The following is a 12,792-nucleotide window of genomic DNA, read 5'->3' as shown; positions in this document are numbered from 1 at the left end:
ACAGCTGTAATGACTAGGCAGGGTTGTGGTGTTGACACAGATCCAGTCCCAGTCCAGAACACAAATCAGGGTCTAAAACCAGTCAAGGTATGACTTTGGCTGACCCAGAGACCAGCTTTCCTGCCAAGCAGCTCAAGAGATACTGAAAATCCAGCATTTAGACTAAAATAGGCTCCTGAGTCCATGCACAGGGTGTGGAGTCCCCAGGTGAGGCTGCTCAGGGACATTAACGCTTAGTCGCCTCGGGGCTCTGACAGTCACTGATCAAATTGGTCTGCAAGACTGTAAGCTGCAGAGCAGGTCCCAACTCTCAGATCATCTTTAACAGATTATCTACCTATCTTTTTTTTCCCATTCACACTTTGAAACAGAAAATCAGTGCCCTCGGTTGATGGAAACTAAGACTTTCTTCTGATTAACAACGGCAATTAGCTGCTCTTTGCCTGCTGAAATGATTCACTAAAGGCTGAGGTTACAAAATGCCAGAACTGCACTTTTGGAGTTCGTTTTAGGGCATGCAGTTGTGAATGATGTGTTGCAGACATCTGAAAGTGTCCTACTTCCCCAAGAAAGGAAAGAAAAGCTAACATTTTCTTTACCTTTGAAAAACCAAACCCAGAGGTGAGCTGGTGAATGGTGTGGCCAGCAGGAGCAGGGAGGTCATTCTGCCCCTGTACTCTGCACTGCTTCGACCACACCTTGAGTGCTGTGTTCAGTTCTGGGCCCCCCAGTTTAGGAGGGACATTGAGATGCTTGAGTGTGTCCAGAGAAGGGCGACGAGGCTGGGGAGAGGCCTTGAGCACAGCCCTACGAGGAGAGGCTGAGGGAGCTGGGATTGGTTAGCCTGGAGAAGAGGAGGCTCAGGGCAGACCTTATTGCTGTCTACAACTACCTGAGGGGAGGTTGTGGCCAGGAGGAGGTTGCTCTCTTCTCTCAGGTGGCCAGCACCAGAACAAGAGGACACAGCCTCAGGCTGTGCCAGGGGAAATTTAGGCTGGAGGTGAGGAGAAAGTTCTTCCCTGAGAGAGTCATTGGACACTGGAATGGGCTGCCTGGGGAGGTGGTGGAGTCGCCGTCCCTGGAGCTGTTCAAGGCAGGACTGGACGTGGCACTTGGTGCCATGGTCTGGCCTTGAGCTCTGTGGTAAAAGGTTGGACTTGATGATCTATGAGGTCTCCTCCAACCTTGGTGATACTGTGATACTCACTTGCAACCAATTCAAGTTGTGCTGGGGAAAGTCTAGGCTGGATATTAGGATGAAGTTCTTCACAGAGAGAGTGATTGGCATTGGAATGGGCTGCCCAGGGAGGTGGTGGAGGCACCGTCCCTGGAGGTGTTCAAGAAAAGCCTGGATGAGGCACTTAGTGCCATGGTCTGGTTGACTGGATAGGGCTGGGTGCTAGGTTGGACTGGATGATCTTGGAGGTCTCTTCCAACCTGCTTGATTCGATGATTCAATTCCTTTTCCTAGACGGGCTGTAGCTGTCCCATCAGTACTTCTCCCGCAGCACCCTGCACATCGGTAGCACCAAGGGGGGCGCTCTCAGCTGGGTAGCTAACGAAAACGTGGAGGAGAGGTGAAACGAGAACCCGAGCGGTGGCTCCCGCCGGCTCCAGCAGCGCTGTGCTCAGCGCGGTCTCTCCGCAAGGTGGCGCTCCCGGCCCGCAAAACCCAGCCAGCGGCTGGCAGCCGGCGCGGGCCGAGCGTCCCCTCGCTGCGCTGCCGCCTGCGGGAGCCACGGATCGCAGCCAGCTCTCTGCGGGAGGCTCCCATTGCTCTGGGGAGACTTCCCCTTTTTCTGGGGAAACGAAGGCGTTGGGTACCTAGAGCCTTTCGAGAGCCAAGCGGGAAGGGTAACTTCAGGAAGGTGTCTGAACCCACATCCCTGGAGGGGAGATGTGCAGATGTGCTCTGCAGTTGGGGACAGCGATGTGCCCCTGTGGCCAAGAGGGACAATAAGATCCTGGGGTGTATTAAGAAGAGTGTGTCCAGTAGATCAAAGGAGGTTCTCCTCCCCCTCCACTCTGCCCTGTTGAGACCTCATCTTGAGTAGTGCCTTTGGTTTTGGGCTCCCCAGTTTAAGAGGGACAAGTTTCTGCTCAAGAGAACCCAGTGGAGGGCCACAAGGGTGATTTGGGGACTGGAGCACTGCCTGATGAGGAGAGGCTGAGGGACCTGAGGCTTCTTAGTCTGGAGAAGTGAAGAATGAAAGGGGATCTAATAAATGTTTATAGACATGGTCTAGTTGACTGGATAGGGCTATGTGATAGGTTGGACTGGGTGATCTTGGAGGTCTCTTCCAACCTCATTGATTCTATGAAATATCTGAGGGCTGGGAGTCAGGATGGGGGGTGGGGGGACACAGGCTCTGCTCACTGCTCCCTGGGATAGGACAAGGAGCAATGGATGTAAGCTACAGCACAGGAGGCTCCAGCTCAACACATGTGGGAACTTCTTTAAGGGTTGAAGAGCACTGAAATAGGCTCCCCAGAGAGGCTGTGGAGTCTGCTTCCCTGGAGCTTTTCAAGGCCTGTCTGGATGTGTTCCTGTGTGACCTCAGCTAGTATGCACTTGCAGCCCAGAGGGCCAGCCAGATCCTGGGCTGCATCAGGAGAAGTGTGGCCAGCAGGTTGAGGGAGGTGAGTCTCCCCCTCTACTCTGCTCTGCTGACACCCCACCTGGAGTACTGCATCCAGTTCTGGAGCCCCTATTACAAGAAGGATGTGGAGATGCTGGAGTGTATCCAGAGAAGGACCACAAGGATGATCAGAGGGATGGAGCAGCTCCACTGTGAGCACAGACTGAAAGAGTTGGGGCTGTGCAGGCTGGAGAAGAGGAGGTTCCCAGGTGATCTTCTTGTGGCCTTCCAGCATCTGAAGGGGGCTACAAAAAAGCTGGGGAGGGACTTTTTAGGCTCTCAGGGAGTGACAGGACTGGGGGGAATGGAGCAAAGCTGGAGGTGGATAGGTTCAGCCTGGAGGTGAGGAGGAAGTTGTTCAGCATGAGGGTGGTGAGAGGCTGGAATGGGTTGCCCAGGGAGGTTGTTGAAGCCTCATCCCTGGAGGTGTTTAAGGCCAGGCTGGATGAGGCTGTGGGCAGCCTGCTCTAGGGTAGGGTGTCCCTGGCCATGGCAGGGGGGTAGGAATAGATGATCCTTGTGGTCCCTTCCAGCCCTGACTGATTCTATGAGATTGTATGGTCCTGCTCTGGCAGGGGGGTTGGACTCAATGATCTCTTTGGGCCCATTCCAATCCCTGACATCCTGTGATCCTGGTGCTAGGGGAGCATGGTTTAGCACCAGATGTGGTAGTTAGATAATGGTTGGACTCAACAATCTTATAGGTCTTTTCCAACCAAAATGATTCTACAATTCTGTTTTAGTCTGGGAGTTTGGGAAATGTAGCCACATGGATCAGCTCTGATGCCTCATGTAAACAGAAATGCCCTCTTAATTCTGCTGAAAAGCTAAAGAAATAGTGAATAAATAACAAACAAGGTTAAATGTGAGATCATTGTGCTGCCATCAGCAATTACCACCTTAACCACTGCTGCAGATATTCAGCACCAGGAACAGGTGATCTTTGATAACAGGCTGGCTTCCTTAGGTGTGGGCTGGAGTTATTTCTTTAGGTGAATCACATCACAGATAGCAACCAAAAACCACTGAGGTTTGCTTGGAGGGACAGGCAATTCATATGCAAAACTTGAAGGAATGTCAAGAGAAATCCCATTCAGTTTCATACAAATACATCCAGCAGGTTTGCTAGCACTTTCCCAGCTTCCACAGGCGCTGGGGTTCCAAAGGCTATGATGGGTAGCATTAGGATCATCTGCATCCAGAGCTTACAAAACACTTCCCAGAAGTTAGGCAGTGTACATCCTGGAGATGTGTGCTGCATTCTAACAGCCTATGAGCTTGTGCAAGCAAAGCATTTCAGCGTGCAGTCCTCTTATTGGTACCACAGGGGATTAATGATGTCTTTGCTGGAGGTAGCAAGTATCTGTTTCTAGCTGTTCAACTGTGCTAGGTCTTTTCTAAACACACAGAGGAAAGTCTCCTGTCAAGACTTCCTATTTTGTAAGTTAACTCAGCAGTCCAACTACCTCTCTAGTATTTGCAACATAAACCAAAAAGAGGCATCTCCTCAGATTTAACTTCAAGGACTATAAGTTCCTTTTTTTCTAATTCCTTTGAACTCTCTCAAGATGTTCCAGATCCTACTATGAACTTCTAGACCAGAACTAGGCACCCACTCAAATAGCCAGGACCTCATTCTCCCCCTTTCCTTGATACACTCCCTCCCTTTACTTGGGAGAGCAAACCCCAGAAGGGTTCATGTGATTTACCCCTCCAGACACAGGAACACTGCAGAGCTTGTGTCTTTGTGTTGCTGTACCACATTTGCTCCTGAGATCACACAGGCTGCCAGTAGTGTGGGCCTCCTACATTCCAAGGAAAAAAGATATTAAAAGCAAAGCTATGAAGAAACATGGGCAGCTGGCCCTCAAGACACGGGAGACAAAGTTGTGTGTGAGGAGGGAGCAGGTGAAATTACTTCACAACAGCTTCCAAGTGTGAACAAGACTATCTGAGGCGCTGGCACATTTCATGTTTATCTGATGCTAGAGCATTTGTGAGCAAGTATTAGCAGATATTCCCTAGTAGGAATTTGCCTTATCCACACTTGATAATTTAAGCTGCTGAGAAGACCAATAGGGCAGCATGAATCATAGAATCAACCAGGTTGGAAGAGACCTCCACGATCAGCCAGTCCAACCAATCACCCAGCCCTATCCAATCAACCAAATCATATGTCCTTTTCAAGCAAGCACTTTTCACTAAGTAACTTTTGTGAGACAAAGAACTTTCCCCAGGAAGATGAGAGGATCTGCCTCATGAAATATTGACTCTCCCAATTCATATTAGATTCTCAAACATCATTTGACAGCTCTGAATTGACTAATGGCCATCACAGCAAATGCATTTCCACCTTAATCTTTAGGTTTTGTCTGAATGATATTAATGCACATTGTTTATCACTAATGAGCTCTAGAATGTGATGTTAACAGAAGCAATTAAGGCTCAGCCTAACTATCTGCACTGGAGCTGAATGTATGGCTAATGAATCATTTCCACAGTTCAGCTCAGGTTCCCTTACTACAAATTGTACTTCAGATGGGTTAGAACTCATCTTAGTGTCCAGGCTGTTGCTTTTTCTTTTAACTTGTGTCTGTGTGCAAGAGGGTGCTTATATATGAAATAAGTAGATAGATCTTCTGAAAAAAACAGCCTAATTTGTGGGCATTTGTAGCCTTATTTGTGCTGGGCACAGGTTTAAACTTCTCCTAAGGTGTTGGAGTTCATAGGAACAAGCTTGACTCAGAGCACTGTTTGTCCAGGACTATCAGACACTAACTTCTTGTTCAGATAACCACTACAGAGAGGTCAGGCAAAGCAGCTTGGTTTTGGGTTTTCTTCAGTCTGCTTGGTTGAGCCCCTGCTCAAAGTAAAAGGATGTCTCTCTCTCAAATCTTTGGTGAATGCTGGCTCCAAGGAAACATTTACATGTCATTTGCGGCCGTAAGAGGTCAAGAAGAAAAGCAAGTGATGATGCTAGTCAGGTAGTTTTTGTCTTGCTACTGCTACCCTGTCCCAGCAAAAGCTGGACATACATGTCTTTAGTGGTATGTATTAAACACTGAATCTTCAAGGCACTTCAGAGCTGACTCAGCCCTGAAAAGGAAGCAAAGGCTGCAGCTGCCTGACAGCAGCATTCCTGGAAGTGAGGCTGAGAATTGCTGTAATGTTAAGTCCTTGGTCCCACTCCTGAAGCTAGAGGTTTTATTATTGAGAAGTGTAGGAACCTGCATAGATAAAGCTCAGCTTTTTAAAGTTCTGATATACTGAATAATCCACCCATCTAATCTTGAAGGTGCATGAAGAAAACTACAAGAATCAGATCATTTGAGCTCATACTAGAAGAAACTGCTGAGACAAACCAATGCCAGTTTGAAGTTGGTTTTCATAGAATCATAGAATCATAGAATCAACCAGGTTGGAAGAGACCTCAAAGATCATCCAGTCCAACCTATCACCCAGCCCTAGCCAGTCAACTAGACCATGGCACTGAGTGCCTCATCCAGTCTTTTCTTGAAGACCCCCAGGGACGGTGCCTCCACCACCTCCCTGGGCAGCCCATTCCAATGGGAAATCACTCTCTCTGTGAAAAACTTCTTCCTAACATCCAGCCTATACCTACCCTGGCACAACTTGAGACTGTGTCCCCTTGTTCTATTGCTGGTTACCTGGGAGAAGAGGCCATATACTTTGGCAGGAGGCTCAAAATCTTAAAGGTGCACTGTTAGTCCAAATAGATAATTAAACCATTTCTATTCATACACTTAGCTTCTTGCTTTATTTCAACAGATCTGGCATCTTTCATCTGTGTTTTGCTTAGCTTTGTTTCCCTCAAAATGAACAATTTTGCCACCAGGCTCACCTGTCTGGCTTTGGCTGTGCTGCACTGCTGTTTCTCTCGGCACCAGCTGGTGTTTGTGAAGCATCCGTCTGAAATGAAAGTTGAAACATAGCTCTTCAGCTAGCAAAGTGGAACACTCTTAGCTGCTGCTGGAAAATCAGGACATTTTTACCTGTCTTCACCTGCAGATGTTATCATTGCACCTAGAGGCACTCCCTGCACTTTGACATTTTTTAGTCTCTGACTGATACTTAGTACCAAATTAGTCAGTAGTTTAATTTTTATTTTTAAGGGGCTATCTATCTAAGGACCAAGATCAAAGCAGTGAGAGCAACATTTCATTGTGCTGACTTGAATTGCAGTGTCACTTTAATTTGCAGTCACTGAAGCAAAACCTCACCAAAAGCAAAGGAAATACTTCAGCAATTAGCCTGCACTCAACTCAGTGCTGCAGGAGTCATGCTGCTCTAGCAGCCATGCTACTGAGCTCTGGGATGTCTTCGCCACCCAGCAGAGCCTGCAGGTGAGGGTGTAGCTTTGAAATGATGAAGCTGAGTCACTGACAAGGAGGAAGGGAGACTTGCTGGAACATGTCAGAGCAAAATGATTTAGGAAGTAAAGAAGTCAAACTCTTGCTGTTATTTTTTGTTTGCTTGCTTGATTTGTTTTGATAAGGGGAAGGGGGAAATGAAAAAAGAAAAAGTATTCCATGCAAATTTTAACTTCAGTAAAGGCAAGGATATTGAGTAACTTCCCACCTTACAAAGCTTCTTGGTTTATTCTGAAGCAGCCTGTGTGCTTCCACTGAAAGAGACCAAAATAGAAGACCTATGCTGTAAAGTATTGGGGAAAAAAAAAACAATGTTAGTAGCCAGTTCTGCACTCCTTGTAGTGTGTGATGGTTTGCGTGTTCCCCGCTCCCCCCCCACTTTAGAAGTCACCCAGACTAGACTCAGCCAGCTCTGGAAATATGAATGAAGCTTATATTTAGAGCTAGCACAATATACAAGCAGATATTTGCAGTATATACTGTTATAGACAGAAATATACAAGGTAAAAGGTAATACAGAAACACAGCAGCCCTCCCCGAAACCTGAGTCCCCAGGAGGGGCTCTCAACCACCCCTGCACCTTCCCCCTGCCCCTTTCAACCTTACCCCAGTCCCAGGGAAGAATGGAGGCTCGGCCAGGGGGGTTAGGAAGCAAAGTGGATTAGTCCAAAAAATGGAGGATGAGGTTAGAGAGATGTGGCTCAGCCAGCAGCCCAAGTCAGAGTGGTTATCTAATGTTTTTATTTCTTGTTCCCACACATCTCAGCAAGCCTGTGAGTGAAGTAGACATCACCACTGCTTGCTTTCCACAGCCTGTAATCTAGTTCTTCTCACCAAAACATTCTAGCCTGCTTCAAACTAGCATATAGTGGCATGTGCATGGATGAGCTCCTGCTTCTTCACATCTAGTGTCCTTTTGCAGTTTCCTGGCTATAGCTCCATGGCTATCCTCTGGGTTCTCCAAATTCGACTCAACAACGCACATCTAAAGAAAGGGAGGAAAACATTCACAGTTCAGCCATGGAAAGCAGCAGAAGATGAAACAGTGGCACTTTTATCACTGTGCACTACCAGGATGTAGCACAGGATGCAAGGCATTTGTCACCGGTGCCACTAGCTTGTTTTATGGCAGAAACACCGGGCATGGTACAATCAACAGGTTTCTATCAGCAAGCAAAGCAGTGAACAGAAGAGGAAAACCTTCACTCCGTTTTACATGGAGTCAACAGAGATGTGAAGTGACAAAGCAATTCACTCAAGGTCTACAGAAGGCCTGGGGTACTATTATAGGGCAGATGTCAGCAACCAAAGCAGAGTAGGGAATGGGCAGAGAGCTGCTTTTAGAGCCACCAGCCGCACAGCCCTGCAGGGTTGTCTTTCAGCTAGGTGCCTGCAGTGCCCTGGATGCCAAACAGAGCCAGGTAATTCAGAACAGGGGTGTCCTCAGGGCTTATCTGCCCGTTAGGATGAGGGGAAGAGAGTTTGAACTCCTTCACAGATCACGGCACCAGGCACCTCCGCATTTACTGGTACCTTAGGAGGCTCTGCCATTCAGTTGCAACGCCGGGCACAGAGCCTCAAACACCCAATGCTCCCCCTGCCGCCGGAGGGTGACCCGCTTAGCCAAAGGCAGCGAGAAGAAGGCGATCTGAAGCAGAGACAGCCTCTCCCTAAAACACTTACCACCCCCCCGGAGTAACTGTATGGCAGCCACGTCCCGGGGGCACCCTGCCCATCTGCCCGCAGCCCAGCACCCGCCTCCGTCCTGCCCCAGCCCCTTTGTCCGGGGCCGCTTCTCAGGGGGGGCAGGGGGGCGGCCATGGGTGCTATATTAGGCACCTGCGGCTTGCACAATGGGCTGTGGGTGCTCGGGGGAGAGACAGATTGATGTATTGTGTGCGGGGGAGGAGGGTTGTCACTTGAATCCATGTGAACCCAGGCTTTCAGGGCAAGGGAGATTGACAGCTTTTGTAGGTCGCAGCTCTCTTTCAAAGCTCTGCTTTATAGACAGTAGGTTAGGGGGCCAGGGCTTTCACTCCCATAATTCGAACAGGGCAATCATCAGCACTGAGAATTTCTCCTCTCTCTCTCCCTCTATTTTTTTTTTCACCCCCCCCTTGTTATGCATTAAATGATTTCAGTGGAGGAATGTGCAGCATTAATTAGAATTGCTTAGCGGATACCGAGGGAAAAAGTTTCTTCACAACAACTCTAGGAGGTGTCAGTGCTACAAAGGCGGTTTTGTTTTCCCTCTGCCTCACATTATCAGTGCAATATGTAAGGTAGCGATTCTTTTCATTTAAATTAAGTGGAAAGCTACTAAATCTTGTTTTATTCTCCAAAAAAAAAAAAAAAAAAAGAAGAAGAAGAAGAAGAAGAAGGGTGGTGGTGGGGAAAAAAAATGGTCCTTAACACTTATCTTTTAACTTCTTTTATTTTGTGAGGTTAGTGTTTGCTTTTGCTTTCAGTCCTCCCCATTAATCGGCCTGCAAAGATGTGTATCCAGTTTTGTGTATCATTTAGCTCTCACAATTATAGGCCAGCACAACGAACATATCAGGATTGTCTCCTGATTAAACCACACTACCATTTAAAATCCAAAGACGCTGGTCTGGAGGGACACATTGAAATTCAGAAGTGTGGCTGGCTGCTCTCGGCAGGGATTTCCTAGTTTCTTTCAACTTCTTTAAATGGAAGTTAAGCTAAAAGATGGGCTTGAGCATATGAAGTAAGAGCTTAGGAGGAACGCTCATTAATGTATTTATGCACTTCTTCATCTCACTCCTTCAAATCTTTTTCCCACAGACAATGCACAAACAAATATTAGCCCCCATGGTATTTAAATATTTTCTCTCGTCAAATGTACTCAACTAAGTCTACCAAAAATAATTAGAAGAATAAATTATAAAAGAGGACCTGGAGCTAGTTTGGACGTCTATTAAAAGACACAATCCTGACTGCTTGTGATGGTTTGGCTGTTACCCGCCCCACACACACTTAAGAAATCACCCAGAGTAGACTCAGCTGAGCCTGGAAATTAGAATGAAGCTTTATATTTACAGCTTAACATGATATGCAAACAAGTATTTACAATATCAGCAGCTACAGTCAGAAATATGCAAGGTAAAAAAGTAATACAGAAACACAGCAGCCCTCCCAGAAACCTGACTCCCCCCAGGAGGGGCTCCCAACCACCCTTCCACCTTCTTCCCACCTCTCTACCTTACCCCAGACCTTGCCTTACTTTCAAGGTGAATTTGGAGAATCAGCCAGGGGGGGTTAGGAAGGAGACTGGTTAGTTACACAGACAGCAGGTTAGAGAAAGAGAAGTGCAGCCCAAAGCCAGAGAGCAAACAACTGCCTTATCTGTGTTTGTGTTCCTGTTCTTATACATCTCAGCAAGCCTATGAGTGAAGTAGCCATCACAACTGTTTGCTTTTCACAGCCTATAATCTAATTCTTCTCACTAGGATATCCCAGTTAGGCTCAAACTAGCACACTGCTGCACCATGGGGTAGTATCACAGTCTTTCTTTTTTCCTTCCTCTTAAGGGTTTGAACATCACCAAGTTATTACCACCATAAAACATCCTCTCTTCAGACATGTAAAACCAACTCTTGTCTCCAGAAGTAAATTACGGAGGCTCAGCAGCCTGCAGATTCTCTTGCAATAAATTCACCTAAACCGTGAAGCTGTTTATATTTTGCCCACATGATCAGTGAGAAAAGGCCAATACTGTTCTTTGTACCAGGAAAAGTGTGATTCTCACTTGGTTCCCCTGAGGAAGTGCTGGGAAATGCAGCCACATGGAGAGCTGCTTGGGTGGGACAGAGCAGGTATTCCTAGAGAAGCAAGGATTCTTCTCCTGCAGGGAAGGTAGCAGTGCCTAATTTTCTCTCTGATCCAGAGAGTCTGGCTTGCACATTAAGTAGTCAAAACCACAGTTTAAAATATAAGTTTTGGTATTCATTGCTTAGATCATAACAAAGTTATGGTCCCTTTTACAAAACACTCATGAAAGCAGCATCCCCAGGGGATTAGGGGGCTGAGGGGAGACCTCATTATTGTCTTCAACTACCTCAAAGGATGTTGTGGAGAGGCTGCTGGTGGTCTCTTCTTACAGGTAATTAGTGGTAGAACAAGAGGGAATGGACTCAAGCTGCAACTGGATGTTAGGAAAAAATTTTTCCCAGCAAGAGTGGTCAGGCATTGGAATGGGCTTCCCAGTGAGGTGACTGAGTCACCAACCTTGGATGTGTTTAAAGGTTTGGATGTGGTGCTTAGGGCTGTGGTTTAGGGTGAACCTTGTAGAGTAGGGTTATAGGTTGGACTTGGTGACCCTGAGGGTCTTTTCCAACCTGAATGTTTCTGTGATTTCTGTGAAAGTTGACTGTATTTTTGTCTCATTGATAAAGCAGGAGTTACTAGTGAAAGGTGTGACCTCAGAGCTGGTTTTGGCATAGCTGAGCTTTGGCACAACAACTCTAAGAGCCAAGTAAAGATAAGCTAAAGAGAGCCTGTAGAAAGGAAGAGAGGAGCAGTTTCTACTAGGCATGGAATGCAGTTTTCTAAGAAATCTGAGTGAAGTCAGATAAAACATTTGACCTTTTGGCTGGCTCCTCTCATGAAAAGAAGGAACAAGGTTATTAGATATCTGATATTGCCTTGCAAGGAAAAGTCCATTGAATATGAAGAGTTAACTTCCATAGTGCAGGGGAAAAGAGAAGCACAGTGTCTTCCCTTCCACCTCCCTTAAATCATTAGTTCAGCTTCAATGGCTGGGATTTAAGCTCTTGAGGCTGGACCACAGCACCAAATGCTCCATCAGCAATAATTAATTAATTAATCAGGTGCCAATGTGAGGAGGATCCCATGCAGTCGAGCAGTTTGCTGCCCCAGACACAAGAGCACCACTTCTCTGAGGAGCTGAGGTCACTGAAGCTTGGTTTTGAAGTGAGCCTCAGCCCCAAGACCAGCCAGGGCAGCCCAAAGCTTTCTCATCAGCAACTCACTTCAGTGCACAGCACAGGCACTGCGTAGCAGGACAGGCTCACTTGCTCCAGAGCTGCGTGAGAGATGAACACTTGCCAAGCTTTCCTGTGTCTTCTGCACCCTGGCTCAAGGGCCATCTCCTCTGTTTTGTTGGGGGTTTTTCTGGACCACAGTACCTCTCTCAGAATTACACATCCCTCATGCATGTAAATGAGAGGGGTCCAATTACATGCAAGGGAGAAAGGGTTTAATGAATCGTGAAAAAGCAAGGGCTGCTTAGAAAAAGCTCCATCTCAGTGCCCCCTCTTCCCCCCCACTTGGAAACATGCATTTCTCATTTTTGGGAAGAGAAACTCACAGCTGAATGAATACAAGACTTGTTTGTGTTTGTTACAGCCTGCACTTGAAATCTCTGACACTTTCAAAGAAAAATACTTCAGCACAGAAATTTTGTTCCTCTACATGGCACCAGCAAACGCAAAGCATGATTGTAGATAACTATGTTAAGTAGATAACTATTTTGAGTTCTCCATCTGGTGTACGTCCCTCTTTTGGCTCTCTTTTCCTCTCTGTGTGTACTGAAGGTCTTACATAAACTTAAAAGACAAAGAACAGACAGAAGCTGTTGTTATTTATGGGGCCACAGGTGACACAGGCTAAGTTGCACGACTAGCTTCTACAGTCTTGCCTAGGCTGTTGAGCACTGCTGTCCCAGGTGAGTATGAACCAGACAGCAAGACACACAATGAGCATTCTATAGCAAGCCACGT

General features: G+C 46.9%; 1 long non-coding RNA gene across 1 annotated transcript; it reads right to left on the bottom strand.

Moving 5' to 3' along the window:
- Positions 1-6,505: 6,505 nt before the first annotated feature.
- On the bottom strand, positions 6,506-8,792 carry LOC135183714 (uncharacterized). Its single transcript, XR_010305680.1, has 4 exons — positions 8,714-8,792; positions 7,865-8,015; positions 7,239-7,313; positions 6,506-6,569 (listed from the first exon to the last, which is right to left on the bottom strand). It is a non-coding gene; the product is annotated as an uncharacterized LOC135183714 (long non-coding RNA).
- Positions 8,793-12,792: the final 4,000 nt, after the last annotated feature.

Source organism: Pogoniulus pusillus, chromosome 19 (genome assembly GCF_015220805.1).
Source record: "Pogoniulus pusillus isolate bPogPus1 chromosome 19, bPogPus1.pri, whole genome shotgun sequence".
Classification (NCBI taxonomy): Eukaryota; Metazoa; Chordata; class Aves; order Piciformes; family Lybiidae; genus Pogoniulus; species Pogoniulus pusillus.
This window is presented reverse-complemented; position numbering and strand designations above follow the sequence as displayed.